Source organism: Lissotriton vulgaris, chromosome 7 (assembly GCF_964263255.1).
Source record: "Lissotriton vulgaris chromosome 7, aLisVul1.2, whole genome shotgun sequence".
NCBI lineage: Eukaryota > Metazoa > Chordata > Amphibia > Caudata > Salamandridae > Lissotriton > Lissotriton vulgaris.
Window position 1 is genome coordinate 1,417,490,799 of NC_141695.1, and position 26,638 is coordinate 1,417,517,436.

Sequence of the window (26,638 nt, forward strand, 5' to 3'; positions counted from 1 at the left end):
ACTACAGAGAGTTCTAGCAGTGTCGTGAACCATGGTTGTCGGGCCCATGTTGGATAACTAGGATCATCGTTTGTGACTGTTGCTTGAGTTTGCGCACCAGTAACAGAATGAGTGGGTGAGGCGGAAAAGCGTACGCAAATCTGCCTGACCAGTTTATCCATATTGCATTGCCTTTGGACAAGGTGTGGATACCTGCAGGCGAAGTTTGTGCATTTTGTGTTTAAATGTGTGGCGAACAGATCTATGTCTGGGTGGTCCCAAATTTTAAAAAACGATAAGAACTTACGGATGAAGTTCCCATTTGTGAATCTGCTGTTGACGAATGAGCAGATCCGCAATTTGATTATGTATCCCAGGTAGATGCTCTGATAAGAGGTATATCTTTTGAGGAATGGTCCATCTCCAAATGCTCTGTGCTAGGCGTGATAGGTGCAGAGAGTGTGTCCCCCCCTGCTTTTGTATATAATACATTGCTGTCATGTTGTCCGTCCGGATAAGGACAGCTTTGCCTATGAGATGTTTCTGGAATGACTTTAGGGCGAGAAATATGGCTAGTAACTCCAGGTGATTGATGTGGAGGAGTTTTGTTGAGGGGTCCACATACCTTGACTGGTGTGGTTCAAGAGATGAGCTCCCCAGCCGATGAGCGATACATCCGCTGTTAGTACTATTTGTGGAACCGGGTCGAAGAACGGCCGCCCTTTGGAAAGATTTTGTGTGCATGAACACTCGAGCTGGTAGCGAGTGTTGTAGTTGAAATTCTGTTATGAGGGCTAGCATACTGGCTATCCTGGCTGGATTGGGGTATGCTAGGGCTTTGGAAGTATCTACTGTTGCGCCTAGATACTGTTGAGTAAGAGACGGTTGGAGATGTGACTTGGTGATGTTTATTGTGAATCCTAAGTTGTGCAGCAGCTGGATTGTGTGTTGTGTTTGTTGCACACAAATGCGCGACTTGACTTTTATGAGCCAGTCGTCCAGGTAAGGAAACATGAATATGTTGTCTTCTTAATTGGGCTGCTACCACTGCAAGACATGTTGTGAAGACTCTGGGTGCTGTTGTGACACCGAATGGAAGGACTTTGAATTGGTGTTGTAGTCCATCCAACATGAACTGTAGGTATTTTCTGTGAGCAGGGTGAATAGGAATGTGGAAATCGGCGTCCTTGAGATCTAGAGTGGCAAGTAAATTGCCTTGTTGAAGCAGCGGGATGACTTGTTAGTAGTGTGACCATGTGGAAGTGGTTGGATTGTATGTACATTCTAAACGGTCCGAGGTCTAATATTGGCCTGAGAGAGACGTCCTTTTTGGGAATGAGGAAATAAAAGGAGCAAACCCCTGTGCCTTGCTGGCGTGGGGAACCAGTTCTATTGCATGTTTTTGCAAAAGAGAGAGAACCTCTTGATAAGCGTTCGATGTTCTGTGGAAATTGGACGTTCTTTGGGAGGAGAGTGTGTGTATGAGGAGGGGGGGGGGGGGGGGGGGGGGGGTAGAAGTAAGTTCCAGGCAGTAACCATACTGGATAATTTGTTAGGTAGGAACTGTGATAGTTTTCCCCTGACTGGAGTGGAGTAGTCTGGGGGGAGTAGTGGGAAGTCACTGTTTTGTGGTGGGGGGGAGTTGCGGGTGTTAAAACCACGTCCTCTGCCCCGGTTGTTATTGCCTCTTTAAGTCCCTTGAAAATATCCTCTGTTAGGGGAAGTTTGAGTGGGGCTTTATAAGTGGAAGAAGTGTCTGTGCCAGTGGTCTTGGAGGCGCCTGTGAGAAGTTGGCCTGATATGCAGTGCTCACTATTCTAGTGATCACTATGTATCAGTCCAAACAACCCTTATTGATGATTGGTTGTAAGTCAACCTAATAGACCAGCTATCCTAGTAGCGTGGATACGAGCAGTCTTCGGGCTAAACTCTAGAGGGCGTGTTAAGCCAGCTGTTATACCATCACATATACCCCTTGAACACCAAGTGAAAGGACACCACACAAGTGTTATGGAAATAAACAGTGTATTTATTTAGATTACAACAGCCCTGTACTCTTTATGAGGACAGGGTACTAAGCACACAACAAAACTCTTACGAAAATACTTTAAGTTGCACAATTTACACAAATGCCAGAGGGGCACGAAAAACCATATACTACAAAAGTGGAATGCGAAATTACTAGCAGGTAAGTACTGGACTAATAGGCTTTGGAATCGCTAGGACTACGTTACTGAGCCTTCAGATTACTAGTAGGAGGCCTAGGGGACTCGGGTGCAGAGTGTGCACTCTCACGCGGGATGCGGGACAAAGTCTATGGAAGCTAGAATTTACAAAGTTAAGGATATCGGACGAATCCGACTAGTTAGGCTGAAAAGGAAAAAGGATCTGGACCCTTGGATAGTGAGGCTATGCTGGGGCACCGAAATGCCGAAGTTACCTAGCCCAGGGGCTGCGGCTGCATAGGTCTGAAAAGACGTCGGGAATCCTTGATGCAGTCTATGGAGCCTGAAAGAAGGAGTTGCTGGCAGGCAACCAGTGAAGATTGTTCGGTGGATCCAAGCCTGGATCGAAGATGGAAGACACCTGTAAGCAGAGGGACCAAGTTCTGAATCACTAGCCAGTGATTAGATGGGCACCAGGATGGCACCGGATGGAGTCACCTCGACCAGGTGAGTGGGCGACGCTGGGCTCTGCAGTCTCACGGACCAGGAGGCGTTGTCGGCGACCAGGATGGAGGTGCGAGCTGTCCCACGATGGTTGCTGCTGTCGACGTCGCTGGACCCAGGATTGGGGCAACAAGTCTTGGCAAATTCGAGCCCACACGGTGGACCTAAAATGGCGTCTGGAGTGGACCAGGAGGGTCCGGGGTGCTCCTCTTTTGGAAGGGAGCAAGGGCACCACGCAGATCTGGTGGGGGCTGGACTTCGGTGCTGGAGCTGCTCAGGGTTGGGGCTTCTCGGACCCCAAAGCACTCACCAGAGGATCCCTCGGCGGTCGTGCTGGATAGAAGTCGTGCAGTTCTGATGATGGCCGGTCCCTCGAGGTCTCGTCGCACCTACGGTTCTCAGCTTAGCCGGGTCTCGTCGTGCTGGTCGGTCGGATTCCGGAGGAAGGACGTGCAGCAAACCGCAGTGTTCTTAGATGGTGCCTGCGGATGCAGGGTGACTACTCCTTAGCCACAAGGGAGAAATCTTGAGAAGTCGAGAGTTCCTTTCGTAGAAAGTAGTTTCTTGATTCAAAGATGATCTAATTTGGAAGGGTCCCCGCTCCTGCCTTTATCCTAAAGAAAGGGTACGCGACTAGGTCCTGCCCTAGGGGTGGGACCAGGAAGGGGGGTGGTTACACCCCTCTCCCATGCCGGACTTTCCCCAGCTCAGGGGCTGGTGTGCCCCTGGAACTGGTTCTAGCCGGCAGATGCGTAGTGAGCACCGGGGTGCCACTTGCAGTCACTGGAAGGACTCCCAGCTGCAGGGTGTCAGACTTGTGTCTGTGGTGGCAGCATCCATTTTGTGATGCTGAGGCTTGAGTTAACTTTAACCGGGGTTCACAGTTACATACATGTCGTGTCCCTCTAGAAGGGTGGAATGCTAACCCCGTCGCCAGAATTGGCGAGGGGTTAGTATTCCAATTCGTATGACACCTTACTCGACATGTTTTGATAAAGCGATACCAAAGATAGCATTTAACCGCGAGGATTATAATGCACTGAAGAGTATATGGTATGCGTTATCATGGAACAGCTATTAGGACTTGGTTCCGCAAGCTGCAAACGGGCTCAGCTCATGCCAGAGCACCATCTCACACGATTCCACGCACTCTGCCTTCAGGATTGTCAAGGCCTGCCATAGGAGTGACTGATAGGAATCTGTGTGTCCATCTTAGGGTTAGATATAGGTATACTATATCTAAAGCAAAGGGTGATTACACCACCTTGCCCCAGCTGTCGTGCAGCCAGTTGTGTCAGATTTAGATGGCCAGCCAGGGGTGGCATAATACATGCTGCAGCCCCTGGTAGGCCCTGGGTACACCTATGCCCCGAGTTACAGGGTCTGATAAGGTGGCCCAGTACCAATTGGTAAATGCACCTAAGGTACACATGTCAATTTAGTGAGAGAACAGCTAGGCTGTGGGTCTGATTAGCAGGCCCACAGCCAGAGAAAGTCATAAACCAGTGAAACAAAAGCAAAAAATCTGGGTGATCATAGGATTGCAGACCCTACTCTCCTACATGACCCCCCCAAACTTTGGGACAATAAACTAACCTTGACCAGGTGAGTCTTCTTGCTCTAAGTGGAAATACCTGGAGAGCCCATCTGCATTGCCATGATCAGTGCCAGGTCTATGCTCCACTGTAAAATCCATCCCCTGTAGGGAAATGGACCACCTAAGCAGTTTGGGGTTTTCACCCTTCATCTGATTTAGCCACAAGAGGGGCTTATGGTCGGTCTGAATCTTGAAATGAGTGCCAAACAAGTATGGCCTCAGTTTCTCCAGGGCCCAAACCACAGCAAAGGCATCCCTCTCAATAGCTGACCAATTTTTCTCTCTGGGGGTCAGCCTTCTGCTTATAAAAGCAACGGGCTGGTCATGACCATCAAAATTCAGTTGAGATAGAACAGCTCCCACACCCAACTCAGAAGCATCTGTTTGGACAATGAATGGTTTGGAGTAGTCTGGACTCTTTAGGATAGGTGCTGTGCACATGGCCTGCTTTAGGTCATCGAATGCTTTTTGACAGCCTGCTGTCTACTGAACTTTCTTTGGCATCTTTTTACTTGTCAGTTCATTAAGTGGAGTCACAATTGATCCATAATTTCTGACAAACTTTCTGTAGTAACCAGTCAGGCCCAAGAAAGCTCGAACCTGAGTCTGGGTGGTTGGAGGAGCCCAATCCCTGATGGATTGTATCTTGCTCTCCAGTGGCTGAACTTGGCCTCCACCTACAAGGTGGCCCAAGTATACAACCTGTGTCAGCCCTATCTGGCACTTTGTGGCCTTGATAGTGAGACCTGCTGCTTGCAGTGCCTCTAACACTTTCCTCAGGTGGACCAGGTGGAACTAAAGACCGCTATATCATCAAGATATGCTGCACAGAAGTCATTCAGCCCAGTGAGAATTTGATTCACCAGCCTTTGGAAGGTGGCAGGTGCATTTTTCAGACCAAAGGGCATTACCATAAATTGATAATGCCCACCAGGGGTTGAAAATGCTGTCTTGGGCTTGGCATCCTCAGCTAACCTGATTTGCCAATACCCAGCTGTCAGGTCAAATGTACTTAAAGTTCAAGTTCAAGTTTGGCATTTGCATAGCGCCCTATATACCCAGAGGGTCTCAAGGCGCTTGGGGAAGGGGAAGTTTATTTGTCGAATATCCAAGTTTTTAGTTCTTTTCTGAAGGTGAGGTGGTTCTGGGTAAGGCGGAGATGGGTGGGGAGAGAGTTCCAGGTTTTGGCCGCTAAGTGGGAGAAGGATCTTCCACCCATGGTGGATTTATGGATGCGTGGAATAACGGCGAGGGCTTGTGTGGATGATCGTAGTTGGCGGGGGGGTGTAAAAGGACAGGCGTGTGTTGAGGCAGTCGGGTCCTAGGTCGTAGAGAGCTTTGTGTGCGTGGGTAAGGAGGCGGAACGCTATTCTCTTGTTGACGGGAAGCCAGTGGAGGTCTTTTAGGTGCTCGGAGATGTGAGTTCGGCGGGGGAGGTCCAGTATAAGTCTGGCTGAGGCGTTTTGGATGCGTTGGTGTTGGAGTTTTTTCTGGAGTTTGGCGGTGGTTCCGGCGTAGAGTGTGTTTCCGTAGTCCAGTCGGCTGGTCACCAGTGCGTGGGTGACCGTTTTTCTTGTTTCAGTGGGGATCCAGCGGAAGATTTTTTTAAGCATGCGTAGGATGTTGAAGCAAGATGAGGTGACGGCGTTGACTTGTCTGGTCATTGAGAGGGAGGAGTCTAGGATGAAGCCTAGGTTGCGTGCGTGGTCAGCAGGTGTGGGTGCATTTCCCAGGGCCGGTGGCCACCAAGAATCGTCCCAGGCGGAGGGGGATGACCCTAAGATGAGGACTTCAGTTTTGTCCGAGTTTAGTTTTAGGCAGCTGTCTTTCATCCATTCGGCTACTTCTTTCATTCCTTCGTGTAGGTTGGTTTTGGCGGAGCTGGGATCGTTGGTGAGGGAGAGGATGAGCTGTGTGTCATCTGCGTAGGAGATGATGTTGAAGTTGTGTTTGCGTGCGATGGATGCGAGGGGACTCATGTATACGTTGAAGAGGGTGGGGCTGAGTGAGGATCCTTGTGGTACGCCACAGATGACTTCGGTGGCCTCTGATCTGAAAGGGGGAAGGCGGACTCTGAGTTCTTCCGGCGAGGAACGAGATTATCCAGTCTAGTGCTTTACCTTGTATCCCGACGTTGCTAAGGCGTTTGATAAGGGTGGTATGGCAGACTGTGTCGAATGCTGCGGAGAGGTCAAGTAGGATGAGTGTGGTTGTTTCTCCATTGTCCAGTAGTGTTCGAATGTCGTCCGTTGCTGCGATGAGGGCGGTCTCTGTGCTGTGTTTGGCTCGGAAGCCGGATTGTGAAGGGTCGAGGGATTTATTGGATTCAAGGAAGGCGGCGAGCTGATTATGGATGGCTTTCTCGATGACTTTGGCAGGGAAAGGAAGGAGTGAGATGGGTCGGTAATTCTTGAGTTCGGTGGGGTCTGCTGTGGGTTTCTTCAGGAGGGCGCTGAGTTCGGCGTGTTTCCAGCTTTCTGGGAAGGTGGCAGCGTTTAGGGAGCAGTTGATGACATCTCGGAGATGGGGTGCGATAACGGAGTCTGCTTTGTTGAAGATGTGGTGGGGACATGGGTCGGTTGGTGATCCTGAGTGGATGGAATTCATCAGACGGATAGTTTCTTCAGTGGTGATTGGGTTCCAGGCGCAGAGGTTGTTAGAGGGGTGTTTAGGTTCAGGTGAGGGTGGTGGGGCTTGGATTCCGGTCTCATTTGCGAAGCTGTTATGTATGTCTGCGATTTTGTTGTGGAAGAATGAGGCTAAGGAGTCGCAGAGGTCTTGGGAGGGGGTGATGTCGTTCGTGCCGGCGGGGGGGTTGGTGAATTCTTTGACAATGTTGAATAGTTCCTTGCTGTTTTGGACGTTGTTGTCGAGTCGGTCTTTGAGTGCTGATTTCTTGGTGGATCGGATCAGTTGGTGGTGTTTGCGGATGGCGTTCTTGAAGGCTGCTTGGTTGTCTTGAGGTTCGGTCTTTTTTCCAGGCTTTCTCGAGGGTGCGGCAGGTCTTCTTTGAGTTTTTGAGGTTCTCATTAAACCAAGGGGCTTTATTGTTGATTTGTTTGGATTGCTGTTTTTTCAAGGGTGCTAATTCATCCGCGCTATGGGCGATCCATTGATTGAGGTTGGTTGCTGCAAGGTTTGGGTCCGATGTTTTTCCAGGGAGGTTTTGTTGCAGTGATGTGAAGAGTTGGTCGGTAGTAATTTTGTTCCAGTTTCTGCGCGGAATTGGTTGAGGGAGGTTGTGGGTTGTAGTCTTTTTGTAGCTGAAGTGTACGCAGCAGTGGTCCGTCCATTGGTGGGCTGTGGTGTGGTCGAAGGAGATATGCTTGCTGGAGGTGAAGATTGGGTCGAGCGTGTGCCCTGCGTTGTGAGTGGGGGTGTTGACAAGTTGTTTGAGTCCGAGATTGGCGAGGTTGTCCAGGAGGGTGGTGGTGTTGCTGTCATTGTTCTTTTCTAGGTGGAAGTTGATGTCTCCTAGCAGGATGTAGTCCTCGGAGGGGAGGGCGTGAGGGGTGATGAATTCAGTGATGTCTTCGCAGAATTGTGCGCGGGATCCTGGTGGTCTGTAGATGAGGGTTCCTCTGAGTGTGGAATTCGGGTCGGTGTGGATCTGGAAGTGGAGGTGTTCGGCGGTAGCGAGGTTATCGTCGGAGCTGGTAGAGATGCAGATGGTGTTCTTGTGGACGATGGCGATGACTCCTCCTGATTGTTTGGTGGTGCGATCTTTTCGGATGATCTTGTAGCCGTCCGGAATGGAAATGGCGATGTCGGGTGCTGAGGATGTGTTCATCCATGTTTCTGTGAGAAAGGCGATGTCCGGCGCTGTGGTGTCAAGTAGGTTCCATAGTTCGATGGCGTTACTGTGGACCGAGCGAGTGTTGAGCAGGATGCACTTCAGATGGTTGGGGTCGGAGCGCGGTTTGGAATCTGAGGGTGTGGTGAGCTGAGTAGTTGGCAGAAGCCAATCTATCTATAAGCTCAGCTGCCCTTGGTATTGGGTGGGCATCAGTCTTAGTGACTGCATTGAGACCCCTGTAGTCTACGCAAAACCTCATCTCTTTCTTACCACCCTGGGTGTGAGGCTTTGGCACTAGAACTACTGGACTAGCCCAAGGGCTATCTGAGGGCTCAATGACTCCTAGCTCCAACATTTTCTGCACTTCTGTTTTGATGCAGTCTCTAACATGATCAGGCTGCCTGTAGATTTTACTCTTAACTGGCAGGCTGTCACCAGTGTCAACCTCATGGGTGCACCAATTGGTTTGACTGGGTGTCAGAGAGAACATATGTCTGAAGGATTGAAGAACCTGTTTACAATCCTTCTGTTGATGGTCAGAGAGGCTGCCACAAAAGACAACACCATCTACTGATCCATCATCAGGATTCTGAGTGAGCAGGTCTGGGAGAGGGTCACTCTCTTCCTCCTGTCCCTCATCTGTGGCCATGAGCAAGCTCATGTCCTTCCTGTCAACATATGCTTTGAGCATGTTCACATGAAGCACCCTGTGGGGGCTTCTGGGAGTTCCAAGGTCCACCAGATAGGTGACCTCTTCCCTTTTGCTCAAGGATTGTGTGGGGCCCAGACCATTTGTCTTTGAGTGCTGCTGGGGCCACTGGCTCCAGCACCCACACCTTCTGTCCAGGCTGATACACAGTCAGGACAGCCTTTTGGTCATGCCAAGCTTTTTGGAGTTCTTTGCTGGCCTTAAGGTTTTCAGATGCCTTTTCCATATACTCAGCCATCCTGGAGCGGAGACGAAGTACATAGTCCACTATGTTGGTTGCAGGCTTTTTGAGAGGTTTCTCCCATCCTTCCTTCACCAAACACAAGGGTCCTCTCACAGGATGCCCATACAGAAGTTCAAAAGGGCTGAAGCCAACCCCCTTCTGTGGGACCTCTCTGTAAGCAAACAAAAGGCAGGGTATCAGGACATCCCATCTACGCCTGAGCTTTTCAGGTAGTCCATGAATCATCCCTTTCAAGCTCATTGCATTGTGGGTGATAGGGTGTGGTGAACTTGTAGTTGACACCACATTCCTTCCACATAGCAGTTAAGTAGCTTGACATGAAGTTTGCACCTCTGTCAGAGACAACCTCCTTAGGGAAGCCCACTCTGGAGAACACTCCAACTAGGGCTCTTGCCACAACAGGTGCTGTAGTGGTCCTAAGGGGAATAGCTTCAGGATACCTGGTGGCATGGTCCAGCACCACCAGTATAAACTTGAGCCCTGATGCTGTCTGGGGTTCCATTGGAACAACAATGTCAATCCCCACTCTTTCAAAGGGTACCCCCACCACAGGCATTGGTATAAGGGGGGCCTTTGTTGTGCCACCTGACTTACCACTGGCTTGGCAAGTGACACAGGAGCGACAAAACTCCCTGGTATCTCCATTCATGTGAGGCCAGTGAAAGTGTGAGACAAGCCTGTCCCAAGTGTTTGTCTGGCCTAAGTGTCCTGCTAAGGGAATCTCATGGGCCAAGGTAAGAAGGAAACCTCTCTGAGACAAGGGGGTAACCAGCCTCCTGGTTGAACCAGGTTTGGGGTCTCTTGCCTCAGTGTACAGGAGTCCATCATCCCAGTATACCTTGTGGGTACCTGTGGCGTTCCCTGCAGCCTCATCAGCAGCCTTCTGTCTGAGGGGTTCAAGAGAATGGCAGTCTAATTGTTCCTTCCCCAGGTCTTCTCTGGAGGGTCCCCCTGAGCCCAGAAATTCAACTTGATCAAGTTCAAATTCTTTAGGCTCAGTTTCCCTCAGGTCCTGTAGGTCAGCCTCCTCTGAGACTTGATCCTCAACCTGGGGCTAGGGGGAAGGCAATGCCTTAACCCTACTGCTCTTCTTCTTGGAAGGTGTCTGGTCCATTGTTCCAGGATCCAGCACCTGTTCAGTGGGGCATCTTCTGGCCTGTGACCTAGTCACAGCAAGCACATGTGCTGGCAAGCCTAACATTTCCATGTGAGTCCTCTGCTCCACTCCTGACCATTGTGATGACTCCAAATCATTGCCCAACAAACAATCCACTGGGAGGTCTGAACTAACTACAACCTTCTTTTGGCCATTTACCCCTCCCCAGGAGAAAGCAACAATCGCCATATTATAACTGGTAGTGACGTTGCTGGCATTGGTCACCAGGAAATCTGTACCTGGCATGATCTGTCCAGGGTCCACAAAGTTAGGTGTCACCATGGTGACACTGGCACAAGTGTCCCTATAGGCCTGAGCCATTTTGCCATTTATCAAAGGTGTCTGCCTGTATTTGCCCAAAGTATTGGGACTGACATCAGGGGATATATCCACATCCCCTGTACAGACAAGGACAGCCTGAGTGAGTTTGCCAACTAAGTTGTCATACCCCTCAGAACCCAAGGTTAACCCAACTAATCCCTTGTGAGGTGCACTACCACTGCTGACTGTACTAGGGGGTGCAGTTGCCATAGGGGCTGCAGTGGCAGGAGTTTGCCCTCCTTTCTTGGTGCACTCCCTAAACCAGTGAGTTTTACTTTTACAGCATTGGCACCACCTTTTTGACTGGCCTTCTTGAGTCTTCTTCTGGGAAGCCTGACCCCCACCATCTTTGTTTTGTTGGGGACCTGTTGAAGACTTCTGGTCATTTTGTTCACCTTTTGTATCTTTACCCCTCTGGTCTGCTTTCTTCTGACCGCCCTGGTTCTGGCCCTAGTTCTGCTTAACCCTTGTTCTGACCCATCTGTCTGCCTTCTTTCCCAATTCTTGGGGAGAGGTCAGATCTGAGTCAACAAGGTGCTGATGCAACAACTGGTTCTGACAATTGTTTAAAATCTTTTCCCTCATGATCAGATTGTACAATCCTGTATAATCAGTAACCTTACTGCCTAGCAACCAGCCCTCCAAAACCTTAGTGGCACAATCTACAAAATCAGACCAATCCTGAGACTGAGTTTTCTGGGTATCCCTGAACAGCAACCTGTACTGCTCAGTGGTTAGGCCACACCCATCTATCAGTGTATTCTTCAGGACTTGGTAATTGTTAGCATCCTCAGCTCTAGTAGTGAGGAGCTTATCTCTACCTTTACATTCAGAGGAGAGCCACAAGATAGCTGCCCACTGACTCTGGGGGACACACTGTACAGTGCAAGCCCTCTCCAAAGCAGTCATCCATTTGTGGATGTCATCCCCTTGTTTAAAGGGAGGCACTATCTTACTCAGGTGTCTAGTGTCTAAACCCCTGTATTTTTCTCTTGGGAGAATGCTGCCACCAGTGAGATCTAACCCACTTAACTTTTGCTCTCTAGCAAAGGCAAGCCTCTCTTTGGCCAGGGCAAGTTCTTCCCTTTCAATCCTCAGATTGGCTTCCCTCATCTTAGCTTCATGCTCCCTTCTCTTAGGGGATGACATCCCTCTATGAGAAGAGGTCTGAGAGCCATTGGTTCGAATGGATCTGTTAGAGCCTCTAGATAGAGACCTAACTCGCCCATTCCCAATGTTAAGTCTGCCTGAGAGTGGCCCTGGGAGTCCTCCAAATCCATTCTCATGCCTACTTAAGTTGGTCCTAGTGAGTCTACTGACTTCTACCTGACCTTTGTCTGCCTCATCCTCTGATAACTCCTCTTCCTCCTCCTCCTCCTCCTCCTCCTCAGCATCATCTGCTGCCTGGAGGGGTGGTCAGGGTTAGTAAAGGGTCCCTCTAAGGGGGGCAGATTCCCATCTGGATGAGAAGGATCTGTGTTGGCAGACCTCCTGGCATCATAAGTCTCTAAGAGACCAATCAGAAAAGGAATGGTAGGGTTAGAACCCTGTTTTAGCTTCCTGGATGTACAGATTTGTCTCATCTCCTGGAAGCTAAGAGCAGCATATCTGGAAGGGACCTGTGGAGGGTCCACAACCACAAGAGGGGTCTCTGAAGACTCTCCTTGGTTAGACATGCTTCTAGTGTGGTGTAAGTGACGCACCTACCTACACTATTTGTTTGCCTACTGATTGTAGGAGAGTAGGGTCTGCAATCCTATGATCACCCAGATTTTTTGATTTTGTTTCACTGGTTTACGACTTTCTCTGGCTGTGGGCCTGCTAATCAGACCCACAGCCTGGCTGTTCTCTCTCTAAATTACAACATGTACCCTAGGTGCATTTACCAATTGGTACTGGGCCACCTTATCAGACCCTGTAACTCAGGGCATAGGTGTACCCAGGGCTGCCAGGGGCTGCAGCATGTATTATGCCACCCCTGGCTGGCCTCCTAAATTTGACACAACTGGCTGCATGACAGCTGGGGCAAAGTCGTGTAATCACCCTTTGCTGTAGGTGTAGTATACCTATACCTAACCCTAAAATGGACACACAGATTCCTATCAGTCACTCCTATGGCAGGCCTTGACAATCCTGAAGGCAGAGTGCTTGGAATCGTGTGAGATGGTGCTCTGGCATGAGCTGAGCCTGTCTGCAGCTTGCGGAACCAAGTCCTAATAGCTGTTCCATGATATCGCATACCATATACTCTTAAGTGCATTATAATCCTCGCGGTTAAATGCTATCTTTGGTATTGCTTTATCAAAACATGTCGAGTAAGGTGTCATACGAATTGGAATACTAACCCCTCGCCAATTCTGGCGACGGGGTTAGCATTCCACCCTTCTAGAGGGACACGACATGTATGTAACTGTGAACCCCGGTTAAAGTTAACTGAAGCCTCAGCTCCACAAAATGGATGCTGCCACCACAGACACGAGTCTGACCCCCTGCAGCTGGGAGTCCTTCCAGCGAGGGGAGCCTGGACAAAGGGTTTCCTGTCAGGGGCGGTGCTAGCACCGTCCCAGACATGGTTTTGTGTATCCTGGGTAGGCAGGGCTTTTCAGGAAGGTGACTGCTGAGTGGCACCCCGGTGCTCACTACGCATAGGCCGGTCAGAACCAGTTCCAGGGGCACACCAGCCCCTGGCCTGGGGAAAGTCCGGCATGGCAGAGGGGTGTAACCACCCCCCTCCTAGTCCCACCCATAGGCAGGACCTAGTCACCGGGTCAGCCCCCTTTTTTAGTATAAAGATGGGAGCGGGCCCCCTGTTCAAATTAGATCATCTTTGGAATCAAGACACGACTTTCTTCGAAAGGACATCAAGATTTCTTCTTCAAGATTCTCCCTTGTGGCTAAGGAGTAGTCACCCTGCATCAAGCGGGCACCATCCTAAGAACACTGCGGTCTGCTGCAAGTCCTTCTTCACGAATCCGACGACCCAGCTCGACGAGACCCGGCTTCCCTGGCACCTCTGACCTCTACTCACCTCTACAGCAAAGCTGAGAACCGTGAGTGCGACGAGACCTCGAGGGACCGACGATCGCCAAGACTGCACGACTTCTTTGTAACAAGCCCACCGAGTCTTCCACTGGTGAGTGCTTTGGGGTCCGAGAAGCCCCAACCCTGAGCAGCTCCAGCACCGAAGATCAGCCCTCCAGCATCTCCACGATCTGCGTGGGGCCCTTCTGCTTTTGCGTGCTCACCGCGCTGTTTGGCTACTAGCCGGCCGGCTTGTGGCCTTCTACACGACGCCCGACGACATCACTGCTGCTGGTCTGGTTGCTCCAGACTGGCCCTTGCTTCCTTCTTCAAGAGAGGCACCCCGGACCCTCCTGGTCCACTCCAGACGCCATTTTAGGTCCACCGCGTGGGCTTGAATTTGCCAAGGCTTTGTTGCCCAATCCTGGGTCCAGCGACGCAGACAGCTTCAATCTTCGTGGGACAGCTCGCTCCTCCTTCCTGGTCGCCGACAACGCCTCCTGGTCCGTGAGATCTTCGAGCACAGCGTCACCCACTCACCTAGTCGAGGTGGCTACCATCCGGTGCCCTCCTGGTGCCCACTGACTACTGGCTAGTAGTCTCGAACTTGGTCCCCTCTGCTTTCAGGTGTCATCTTCCATCAATCCAGGCTTGGATCCACCGAACTTTCTTCACTGGTCGCCTGCCAGCAACTTCTTTCTTCCAGGCTCCTGGTCCGGCAACGAGGATTCCCGACGTCTTTTGAGTCCTATGCAGCTGCAGCCCCTGGGCTAGGTAACTTCGGCATTTCGGTGCCCCAGCATAGCCTCACTATCCAAGGGTCAGAATCCACCTTAGTTTTCCTCCTACCAGGTCGGGTTCGCCCGAGAACACTAACTTTGTCATTACTAGCTACCATAGACTTTGTCCCGCATCACGCGTGAGAGTGCACACTCTGCACCCGAGTCCCCTGGGTCTCCTAGAAGTAATCTGAAGATTCTATAGTCAAGATCTAGCGATTCCAAAGCCTATTAGTACTGTACTTACCTGCTAGTAATTTCGCATTCCACTTTTCAAGTATATGGTTTTCCGTGCCCCTCGGGCATTTGTATATACTGTGCTAACTTAAGTATTTTTGTAAGAGTTTTGGTTTGTGCTTAGTACCCTGTCCTCATAAAGAGTACAGGGCTGTTGTGATTCTTAATAAATAACTGTTTATTTTCATAACACTTGTGTGGTGTCCTTTCACTTGGTGTTCAAGGGGTATATGTGTGGTATAAGAGCTGGCTTAACACGCCCTCTCGAGTCTTTAGCCTTAGACTGCTCGTATCCACGCTACTAGGATAGCTGGTCTATAAGGTTGACTTACAACCAATCATCAATAAGGGTTGCTGGACTGATACATAGTGTTCACTAGAATAGTGAGCACTGCATATCAGGCCACCTTCTCACACTGATCCCTTGCTAAGAGTTGTAGTCAAGGTGTGCTAAGCCTTGTTAAACTACAACAGCTGGTTCAGTAGAACTCAGAGTATACTAAGCTAAGTTATATGTACCTTAAATACTTATGTGATCTTTCACAATGATATCCTTAGGATACGTGTGGTAAAACAACAGCAAGCTCAAATCCCAACCGCTGCTCACCAATGTGAGAAGTTGGCCTGATATGCAGTGCTCACTATTCTAGTGATCACTATGTATCAGTCCAACAACCCTTATTGATGATTGTTTGTAAGTCAACCTTATAGACCAGCTATCCTAGTAGCGTGGATACGAGCAGTCTAAGGCTAAAGACTCGAGAGGGCGTGTTAAGCCAGCTGTTATACCACACATATACCCCTTGAATACCAAGTGAAAGGACACCACACAAGTGTTATGGAAATAAACAGTGTATTTATTAAAATCACAACAGCCCTGTACTCTTTATGAGGACAGGGTACTAAGCACAAAACAAAACTCTTACGAAAATACTTAAGTTAGCACAGTATATATATACAAGTGCCTGAGGGGCACGGAAAACCATATACTCTGAAAGTGGAATGCGAAATTACTAGCAGGTAAGTACAGTACTAATAGGCTTTGGAATCGCTAGGTCTTGACTATAGAATCTTCAGATTACTTCTAGGAGGCCTAGGGGACTCGGGTGCAGAGTGTGCACTCTCACGCGTGATGCGGGACAAAGTCTATGGTAGCTAGTAAAGACAAAGTTAGTGTTCTCGGGCGAACCCGACCTGGTAGGAGGAAAACGAAAGTGGATTCTGACCCTTGGATAGTGAGGCTATGCTGGGGCACCGAAATGCCGAAGTTACCTAGCCCAGGGGCTACAGCTGCATAGGTCTCAAAAGACGTCGGGAATCCTCGTAGACGGACCAGGAGCCTGGAAGAAAGAAGTTGCTGGCAGGCGACCAGTGAAGAAAGTTCGATGGATCCAAGCCTGGATCGAAGGAAGATGACACCTGAAAGCAGAGGGGACCAAGTTCGAGACTACTAGCCAGTAGTCAGGTGGCACCAGGAGGGCACCGGATGGTAGTCACCTCGACTAGGTGAGTGGGTGACGCTGTGCTCGCAGATCTCACGGACCAGGAGGCGTTGTCGGCGACCAGGATGGAGGAGCGAGCTGTCCCACGAAGATTGAAGCTGTCGGCGTCGCTGGACCCAGGATTGGGCAACAAAGCCTTGGCAAATTCAAGCCCACACGGTGGACTCAAAATGGCGTCTAGAGTGGACCAGGAGGGTCCGGGGTGCCTCTCTTGAAGAAGGAAGCAAGGGCCAGTCTGGAGCAACCAGACCAGCAGCAGTGATGTCGTCGGGCGTCGTGAAGAAGGCCACAAGCCAGCCGGCTAGTAGCCACACAGCGCGGTGAGCACGCAAAAGCAGAAGGGCCCCACGCAGATCGTGGAGATGCTGGAGGGCTGATCTTCGGTGCTGGAGCTGCTCAGGGTTGGGGCTTCTCGGACCCCAAAGCACTCACCAGTGGAGCACACAGTGGGCTTGTTGCAAAGAAGTCGTGCAGTCTTGGCGATCGTCGGTCCCTCGAGGTCTCGTCGCACTCACAGTTCTCAGCTTTGCTGTAGAGGTGAGTAGAGGTCAGAGGTGCCAGGGAAGCCGGGTCTCGTCGAGCTGGGTCGTCGGATTCGTGAAGAAGGACTTGCAGCAGACCGCAGTGTTCTTAGGATGGTGCCCGCTTGATGCAGGGTGACTACTCCTTAGCCACAAGGGAGAATCTTGAAGAAGGAAATCTTGAGGGCTTTCGCAGAAAGTCGTGTCTTGATTCCAAAGATGATCTAATTTGAACAGGGGGCCCGCTCCTATCTTTATACTAAGAAAAGGGGCTGACCCGGTGACTAGGTCCTGCCTATGGGTGGGACTAGGAGGGGGTGGTTACACCCCTCTCCCATGCCGGACTTTCCCCAGGCCAGGGGCTGGTGTGCCCCTGGAACTGGTTCTGACTGGCCTATGCGTAGTGAGCACCGGGGTGCCACTCAGCAGTCACCTTCCTGTAAAGCCCTGCCTACCCAGGATACACAAAACCCTGTCTGGGACGGTGCTAGCACCGCCCACGACAGGAAACCCTTTGTCCAGGCTCGCCTCGCTGGAAGGACTCCCAGCTGCAGGGGGTCAGACTCGTGTCTGTGGTGGCAGCATCCATTTTGTGGAGCTGAGGCTTCGTTTAACTTTAACCGGGGTTCACAGTTACATACATGTCGTGTCCCTCTAGAAGGGTGGAATGCTAACCCCGTCGCCAGAATTGGCGAGGGGTTAGTATTCCAATTCGTATGACACCTTACTCGACATGTTTTGATAAAGCAATACCAAAGTTAGCATTTAACCGCGAGGATTATAATGCACTTAAGAGTATATGGTATGCGATATCATGGAACAGCTATTAGGACTTGGTTCCACAATCTGCAGACAGGCTCAGCTCATGCCAGAGCACCATCTCACTCGATTCCAAGCACTCTGCCTTCAGGATTGTTAAAGCCTGCCATAGGAGTGACTGATAGGAATCTGTGTCCATTTTAGGGTTAGATATAGGTATACTATATCTACAGCAAAGGGTGATTACACGACTTTGCCCCAGCTGTTATGCAGCCAGTTGTCAGATTTAGGAGGCCAGCCAGGGGTGGCATAATACATGCTGCAGCCCCTGGTAGGCCCTGGGTACACCTATGCCCTGAGTTACAGGGTCTGATAAGGTGGCCCAGTATCAATTGGAAATGTACCTAAGGTACATGGAATCCATTTTACAGAGAGAGCAGTAGGCCTGGGGTCCTGATTGGCAGGGTCCCAGGTCGACTATGTCCAAAAACCAGCTAAAACACAGGGCAAAAAGTTGGGGGCAACCATAGTCAGGAGGTACCTTCCTACATTGATAGTCTCGAAGCTGTCCTGTATTCAGGTGGGGGAGACCTAGACACTCCATGCTTCGAGCCCGAAGCAAGCTTCGACGTCGACCTACGTCGCGATGGAGACCTTGATCTTCTCCTTTTAGGTCTCTACGTCAAATCCTTCGATGTCGTTCTTCCTCTCGATGTCGACCTTTTCCTCGACGACGACGTACGTCTCTCTCTCGACCTCAGTCTTTCCTTCGACGTCGATCAATGACTCCCTCTCGACGTTGCACCCTTTGACGTCGACACTCGATCCTTCGACGTCGGACGCCTCTCTTCCCTCGACGTCGATCTCATACGATCCTTCGACGTCAAACGTTGAGCCCTCAACATCGTCCTTACTGCAATCTACACCAGATGTCTCGACGTCGAAACAGATTTCGACGGCGACTGTCGAACCTTGCCTCACCGGCGAAGTCCTTGACGTCGATGGAGCTCTCTTCGACGCCGACACTGACGGCGATCTGGATCTCGACGTCGAGCGCACCTTTTTTGACGGCGACGCTCCCTGGAGTCGATGTTTTTTAGTTCTACCTTCTGGAGAAGCTGTTCTTCGACGTTTGGGTTGAGAAGATGGCTTCGCAGAGAAGTGCAAATGCTACTTACCAGTATGCATCTGTTCTTGGCATGTAGGGCTGCTGATATTCATATCTGTGCATAGTCCGCCACCTAGTGTTGGGTCCGGATGATTGCACATTGTTGTCCTGGAAGAGTCTTCGAAGTATCACGAGATAGGTGGCTCCTCCCCTGGACTACAGTGCGCATGGGCATCGCCTCCATCCCCAGATTGTTTTTAGCCATTGGCAGAGATGGAGTGAAGAAAGTGAGTGATGACCATGCTATGAGCATATGTGTATATGAATGAATACTGCAGCTGCTACAGGCGCCGGGGAGGAGGGTGGGCGATATGAATATCAGCAGCCCTACATGCCAAGAACAGATGCATACTGGTAAGTAGCATTTGCAGTTCGAGGCATGTGGGCTGCTGAATTCATATCTGTGCATAGAATACATAGCAGTCCCTCCATTAACGGCGGCCGCCCGTGCCAGCTGCAGCAGTTTGAAAAAGCGTTTTCAGAACAGCCTGACCAACAGCTGCCTGCTGTCTGGAATGCACGTCTACACAGTAGTGCTTAGTGAAGGTATGTGTGGTAGACCATGTGGCTGCTCTACAGATGTCTTCCAAGGGAATGTTACCTAGGAAGGCCATAGAGGCCCCCAACTTTCTAGTGGAGTGGGCCCTAGGTGGGATAGTAAGAGTGCGCTTAGCTTTAGCATAACAGATCTGAATGCACTTGACTATCCATCTAGCAATCCCCGCTTTGGATATTGCATTTCCCTTGTGTTGTGTGGCAAAAGCAACAAAGAGTTGTTTGGTTTTGCGGAAATCCTTTGTCCTGTCCACATAATACATCAAGGCCCTTTTCACATCAAGAGTGTGGAGCATGCGCTCCGCCAGCGTCTCTGGGTTTTGGAAAAACACTGGCAATTCAATTGACTGGTTCATGTGGAACTGTGAGACTACTTTGGGTAAGAATTTAGGGTTAGTGCGGAGCACCACCCTGTTAGCATGTATTTGGAAGAAAGGTTCTTGGATAGTGAGTGCCTGCAGCTCGCTCACCCTCCGCAGCGATGTAATTGCTACTAGGAACGCAACCTTCCAAGTCAAGAACTGGAGCTCACAAGAGTGCAGTGGCTCAAAGGGAGGACCCATCAGCCTTGTAAGAACCACATTGAGGTTCCATTCTGGAGCTGGTGGGGTCCTTGGTGGAATGACCCTTTTGAGTCCTTCCAGAAAGGCCTTGATAGCAGGGACTTTAAAGAGTGACAGGTGCTGCCTATTTTGGAGGTATGCTGCCATGGCAGACAGGTGAATGCGGATGGAAGAGTACGCTAGATTACATCGATACAGGTGAAGGAGGTAACATATGATGTTCTGAATGGAAGCATCTAGCGGGTCAATGCTGTGGTTCGCACAGTAGATGACAAACCTCTTCCATTTAGCCGCATAACAAGCTCTCGTAGTGGGCTTCCTTGCCTCCCGAATGATGTCCATACAATCGGGGGGAAGATTGAGGTAGCCAAACTCTAGGACTTCAGGAGCCAGATCGCCAGGTTGAGCTGTTGCGGATCTGGGTGCTGAATGTCGCCATGGCTCTGCGTCAGAAGGCTGGGAGTGAGATGAAGCCTCTGATGCGGTACCACGGAGAGTTCCAGAAACGTGGTGTACCATGGTTGGCGAGCCCACGTTGGAGCAACCAGGATGAGCGTCATCGAGTGTTGCCTGAGCTTGCGTGCCACCAGCGGTATCAGAGGCGCTGGTGGAAAAGCGTACGCAAATCTGCCTGACCAGTTCATCCACATCGCATTGCCCTGTGATTGGGGGTGTGGGAACCTGGCGGCGAAGCTTTGGCATTTTGCGTTCTCCTTTGTGGCGAACAGGTCTATCTCTGGATGACCCCACCTTTGGAAGTACGGTTGGAGTACTGATGGATGTATCTCCCACTCGTGCATCTGATGGCTGTGCCTGCTGAGCAGATCTGCCATTTGATTGTCCTTGCCCGGGAGATGCTCTGCCACGAGGAAGATGTTCCTCTGAATGGCCCACTTCCACATGCTCTGAGCCAGGTGAGACAGCTGTGGAGAGTGTGTACCTCCCTGCTTCTGGATGTAGTACATGGCCGTCATGTTGTCCGTCCGGATCAACACGACCTTGTTGCACAGATGTACTTTGAACGCCTTTAGGGCCATGAAGATTGCCATCAGTTCCAACACATTGATGTGCATCTTCCTTTGCTGAAGTGTCCACAGTCCCTGCACAGTGTAGTGGAGTACATGCGCTCCCCATCCCTGGAGAGAGGCGTCCGTCGTCAGGATGATCTGTGGGACAGGCTCCTGGAATGGTCGGCCCTTGCAAAGGTTTTGTGGATTCCACCAATGCAGAGAGTTGTATGCCCGACCGCTCACCAACACTAGGTCTGTCAGTCGCCCATGAGCCTGAGTCCACTGACGTGCAAGGCACTCCTGAAGCGGACGCATATGTAGTCTCGCGTGCGGGACAATGGAGATGCAGGAGGCCATCATGCCTATCAACTGCATGAACACCCTCGCTGGAAGCGAGTGTTGGGGTCTGAATCGTTGGATCAGCGCCTGGATACTGGCGATTCTCACTGAATTTGGCTGCGCAGTGGCTGCCAGAGTGTTGATAGTCGCGCCCAGATACTGTCGCACGTGGGCGGGCTGGAGATGGGACTTTGGGTAGTTCAGAGAGAATCCCAGATCGTGCAGGAGGTGAATGGTGCGTGACACGTGGTCTACGCACTGCTGTTCCGTCTTTGCCTGAATAAGCCAATCGTCCAGGTATGGAAAGACATGGACGTGCTGGCGACGGAGATGCGCCGCCACCGTCGCTAGGCATTTTGTAAAAACTCTTGGTGCCGTGGTGACCCCGAACGGCAGGACCCTGAACTGGTAGTGCTGGTCTAAAATTTTGAATCTGAGAAACCTTCTGTGGGAAGGATGCAGGGGAATATGAAAATAGGCATCCTTCAGATCCAGCGTCGCTAGGAAGTCCCCCTGTTGAAGCAGGGGAAGCACCTGCTGCAATGTGAGCATATGGAAGTGCTCCGAGTTGATGTACCAGTTCAGCGGCCCGAGGTCCAGGATCGGCCTGAGTGATCCGTCCTTCTTGGGGATTAGGAAATACAGGGAGTAAACCCCCGTTCCCCGTTCCTGCAATGGAACGAGCTCTATAGCCCCTTTTTGCAGCATGACCAGAACTTCTTGCTGCAACAAGGTCAAGTGCTCGTCGGACATAGCACGGCTTCTTGGCGGTATGTCTGGTGGAATAGATGTAAGTTCTAGACAGTACCCGTACTGGATAAGAGACCTCACCCACCTGTCCGTGGTGATGGATCTCCACGCCGGCAGGAACTGTTGGAGTCTCCCCCCGACAGGTGTCGTGTGATCGGGGGGAAGTGACAAGACGTCACTGCTTGTTGGTGGTGGTGGACCTGGATGTATTGTTTCCACGTCCCCTGCCTTTGATATTGTTGCCTCTGTAGCCACCCCGGCCCTTGTTGTTGTTATACGAGGACTGGGAGCCACTCTTATAGTATTGCGAGGATTGGGATGCCTGGCCCCTTGAGGTGCCTCTTGAGTTGGAGCGTCGAAAAGAACCACCCCGAAACTGCTGGCTTTGTAAAGCTCCCATAGATTTGGCAGTTTCAGTATCTTTTTTCATTTTTTCTAGGGAGGCATCCACCTCTGGGCCGAACAGATGGTCAGGATTCACTGTCTGCCCCAATATTGTGGTCTGTATGTCGGGTTTGAACCCTGAAATACGAAGCCAGGCATGACGTCTAAGTAAAACACTTGTATTGATGGCCCTTGAGGCAGTGTCAGCTACATCTAGGGCACACTTGATGGACGCATTTGTAATAAGTTTACCCTCCTGAATGAGCATCTCCCCCGCCTCCTTATACTGGTCAGGCAAGTGTTGAAGGATGGCCTCTAATGTGTCATAATGGGCCCTATCATAACGTGCGAGCAGGGCTTGAGTGTTAGAGATCCTCCAGATGTTTGCTGCCTGTGCAGCAATGCGTTTGCCTGATGCCTCAAAGATTTTGGACTCTTTGTCAGGGGGAGGAGCGTCACCAGTCGTTTGCGAATTTGCCCTCTTTCGAGCGTTGGAAACCACCAGGGAGTCCAATGGCAAGTGTCCCTTAATATAAGTGGGATCCGTGGGCGCCGCTTTATACTTCCTGTCGATGCGAGGATTGACCACCCGCGCCCGGGTGGGCTCCTTGAACACCTCCTGTGCATGCTTCAGCACTCCTTTAAGCATTGGAAGCGTCTCGACTTGCTTCTCGGCGACTGAGAAGGTGTCGACCAAAAAGTCCGCATCCACTGGATCCGAGTGGAGCTCGACGTCATGGTTCGCCGCAGCTCTCTCTATCAGTGCATTGAATGCCGCCGAGTCCTCCGTCGGGGACGTCTTTGCGGCAAAAAGTTGAGTGTCCTGCCCCGACTGCGGGTCGTTTGCGTCGTCGCCTGCTGTCCAGGGCACCTGCTCCTCGTCCGGATCCGAGTACGCAGGATAAGTGTACTCGGCCTCTTCCTCGTCGACGTCAGGCACGGGGGAATGGGCCGGCGAGTGTTCCAGGGCTTGTGGAGACAGTGGTTCCATCAGAGCCGAAGAGTCCGCAGAGTACTTTTTGCTCTAGAGTGGAATCTTAAAAGGTTCCAAGGTCGGCTCCGATGTAATCTTCCTCTTGAGGAGCGACAATTTTCCCGTGTTGGCGTCGATGTGCACCGCCCGACGTTCTTCCGCCGCGAGCGGCTGGAGCCGAAGCTTTGACACCACCAAGGCAGCCTTCGGCGACAAGATGTCCTGAGAGTGTCCGCTCTGCTTAGGCGCGAAGGCTTTCGGCGCCGACTTGGGAGGAAGGGTAAAACGAATGGGCGTTTTCCCCTTGGCAGGCTTCGTCGAGGGCCTAGGCCCCGCAGGGTCCTGGCTGGGAACCACAGACTGCTGGATCCGCTGTAAGGATTCTCCCACCTTCTTGGTAAGGGACGCCGAGGGCTCAAACGACTCGAGCGAATCTTCGTCTTCGAGAGCGTGTTCGACGGTAAGCCTCTTCTTCGGCGCCGACGCCCCATGGCCTGGCGCACTGTCGGCGTGACGCTTTTTAGAAGCCGTCTTCGGGTCCGCGACCCCTTTCGGTGCCGACGCAGCCGCGTCGGACGCCTTCACCTTCGGCGCCGACCCAGATGGCTTTGGGTCGGCCACCTTTGCGCGGCTCCTCTGGTCAGCCATTTTGGCGTGGCTCTTCAAGTCGGCCATTTTGGGTTTCTTGGAAGTTGACGCCTCCAGAACCTTCTTCACCAGCGCCACTTTTGGTTTTGTTTTCGCATCCGAGGGTGCGAGACCAGTTGGCTTCACTTTCGGTTTTTTGTGAGAAATGTCCGTGACCGGGCCCGGAGGCGGGGACGTAGGACTGGTCGTTAGATCTTGGGTAAGGCCCGAAGGCGATCCCTCGACCTGGGCCGTATAACGGGGAGTAACCCCGGAGTCTTGTTGGGGATGCTCTTCGTCCGAGCTATCACCCATTGCGGGACAAGCCCGGTCGTCGTCCCCTACCTCGTCGGAGACTTCGTCATAGGCCTCATCACCCGCGTCGCCGGTCTCTTCTTCGGACGCGGGGCCGGAGTCCGATTCTTGTACGTCGTCCTCTCCCTCAACCGATTCCTGGAAGATATCATCAGGTGGGGGTGCCGAAGCCGACAATTGAGCCTGGAGCCGATTAGCCCGGCGAATCTTCAAAGTTTTCTTGCTCCTAAATTTTGAACACGCCATGCAAGTGTCCTCACGATGATCCGGTGACAAACATGTATTGCACACGGGGTGCACGTCAAGGTGAGAATACTTTGAGTGACACAGCGGACACTTTTTGAATGGCGTCCGCTCCATAGCAAGAGTGTAGTGTAGGCCCGTCCGCGTCGAAGCACGTGGAGGGGCAGTAGGAGATCGGAGCTGAGAGTCAGTAAGGAAACCCGAAACGCAACAATACCGACGCCCAGCCTAAAGACCTTTTGGTCTCGAGAAAAGTAGAACAAACTATCGGTCCCGAGAGAGGGTACCGAAACACATCCGAACCCGATGGCGGAAAAAAACAATCTGGGGATGGAGGCGATGCCCATGCGCACTGTAGTCCAGGGGAGGAGCCACCTATCTCGTGATACTTCGAAGACTCTTCCAGGACAACAATGTGCAATCATCCGGACCCAACACTAGGTGGCGGACTATGCACAGATATGAATTCAGCAGCCCACATGCCTCGAACCTCTTGGAACTCTTCTCACCACGGTTTTCTCTCTCCAAAAGGTCCAGCAACCTAATTTTCTCCCTTTCTCTCAAAGTCCTGCTAGAAAGGTTGAGGCAGTGATAACACTCTTCCACCTTATGAGAAGCTGGAAGACAAACCACACAAACAGAGTGTGGATCCGTTTTTGACATCTTCTTCCCACAGGAGGGACATTTGTAAAATAAAGGTGGCATTCTGACTAAAAAACACCAACAGTTCAGTCAGAAAAAGATATTAAGCCACCACCAAAGTAATATATTGTCAAAAAAACAAGAAAAACCAATTTCTGACAGAAAAAACTACAAATGAGCAGAGCTCAAGTTCCAGGTTCCTCACAGAACAAGCCAGAAAAAAGAACTGATCTAACTGTCACCTATGGTGCATGATGGGAACAGAGTTCTCCTGGAGGCCTTAAAGGCAAAGTGTGCAGATTCTCTGGGGCCTTAAAGGCAGGGTGCCAGTCTGATTTTCTGTGCACAGACATTTTTTCATATGCAGCCTTGTAGGCTAATAACTGTTTACAGCAGGTTCGTTGGTGAAAATAAAGGGGTTTTCATGGTTATGAAATGCACTTTAGGCTCATGCCTGTTTATTGCATTTATATATAGCATATTTTCATGCTTCAGAACGTGTGTAAGGTTTGGCTTTATTAGCCTATGTATATATGTTAGGCTGCATATTATGGTTATTATACATGTGTATAATTAGTTAGTACTATGTACTTTTGGTTATATTTACACATATATATGTATATTGTTTGTGTTCCGGGTTCCCGCTCATGGGCGGAGATAATTCAGTGCTTATGACTATTAATGAGTATCCCCTGGAAGAGAAAGAGGGCCTGCGAGCAACTTCTTCAAACACTATCTGGCAGCACAGTTGCAGTAGCCTGCTTGCTCGTAGGCAGTGTGACTGGGAGGGGGAGCTAGGTGCGCCTGCCGGAGATCAAGTAAAGTGTTTGTTGAGGAAGGCCTTTCTGCTATGGGGGAAGATCCCCTAAGGGCCCAACAGCCTTTTGCGAGGCACATGCCAGCGTCCTAAGAGAACTGCTCATCATCCCAGCTATACCCCTGTACATGCTTGAGATTCGACTGGACTCCCTCTGGTACTTTAGAAATCCAGGGAATGGCTGGGAGATGTGGGAGACTGCTGGCATTGAGACTCTGGGTGCCTTGCTCTGGGATGGTTCAGAAAAGGGGGTGGTGATGAACAGAGTGTCTGAATTAAGCAGAACACTCTTACCCAGTCCAAAGATCAGGGCTTGATCCATCACCGTTATTTAGCTCACTGCACCATCCCAGCTCAGAACCTGGCTATATGCAAATTAGTCCGTCCCTGGCCCAGTGCATCATAGGAACAGGGCAGACCAAACTACCAAGCCAATTCTTCACCAGAAAGGAGACAAGCTTCCGGGGACCGGTTTCTGGCATTTCAGCCGTCGTCGGCCCGGCTTGCTTGAATCCTGATGGTGCAGTGAGCAAGGGACTCATGTCTGAGTATACCCTGCCACACCTATAGGGGCCAAAAACGATTCAGAAAAGGGGGTGGTGATGAACAGAGTGTCTGAATTAAGCAGAACACTCTTACTCAGTCCAAAGATCAGGGCTTGATCCATCACCGATTTATACTCACTGCACCATCCCAGCTCAGAACCTGGCTACATGCAAATTAGTCTGTTCCTGTCCCAGTGCATGATGGGAACAGGGCAGACCAAACTACCAAGCCAATTCTTCACCAGAAAGGAGACAAGCTTCCGGGGACCCTTGCTCATTGCACCATCAGGATTCAAGCAAGCCGGGCCGACGACGGCTGAAATGCCTGAAACCGGTTCCCGGAAGCTTGTTTCCTTCCCAGTATAAGAATTGGCTTGGTAGTTTGGTTTGCCCTGTTCCCATCATGCACTGGGACAG

At 51.0% G+C, this 26,638-nt stretch overlaps 1 protein-coding gene across 6 annotated transcripts in view; it reads right to left on the reverse strand.

The window, feature by feature from the left end:
• The window catches only part of LOC147705753 (eukaryotic translation initiation factor 3 subunit C-like), a 638,241-nt gene that overhangs the window by 347,112 nt on the left and 264,491 nt on the right, over positions 1-26,638 (reverse strand). The gene's annotated exons all lie outside the window — the stretch shown is intronic.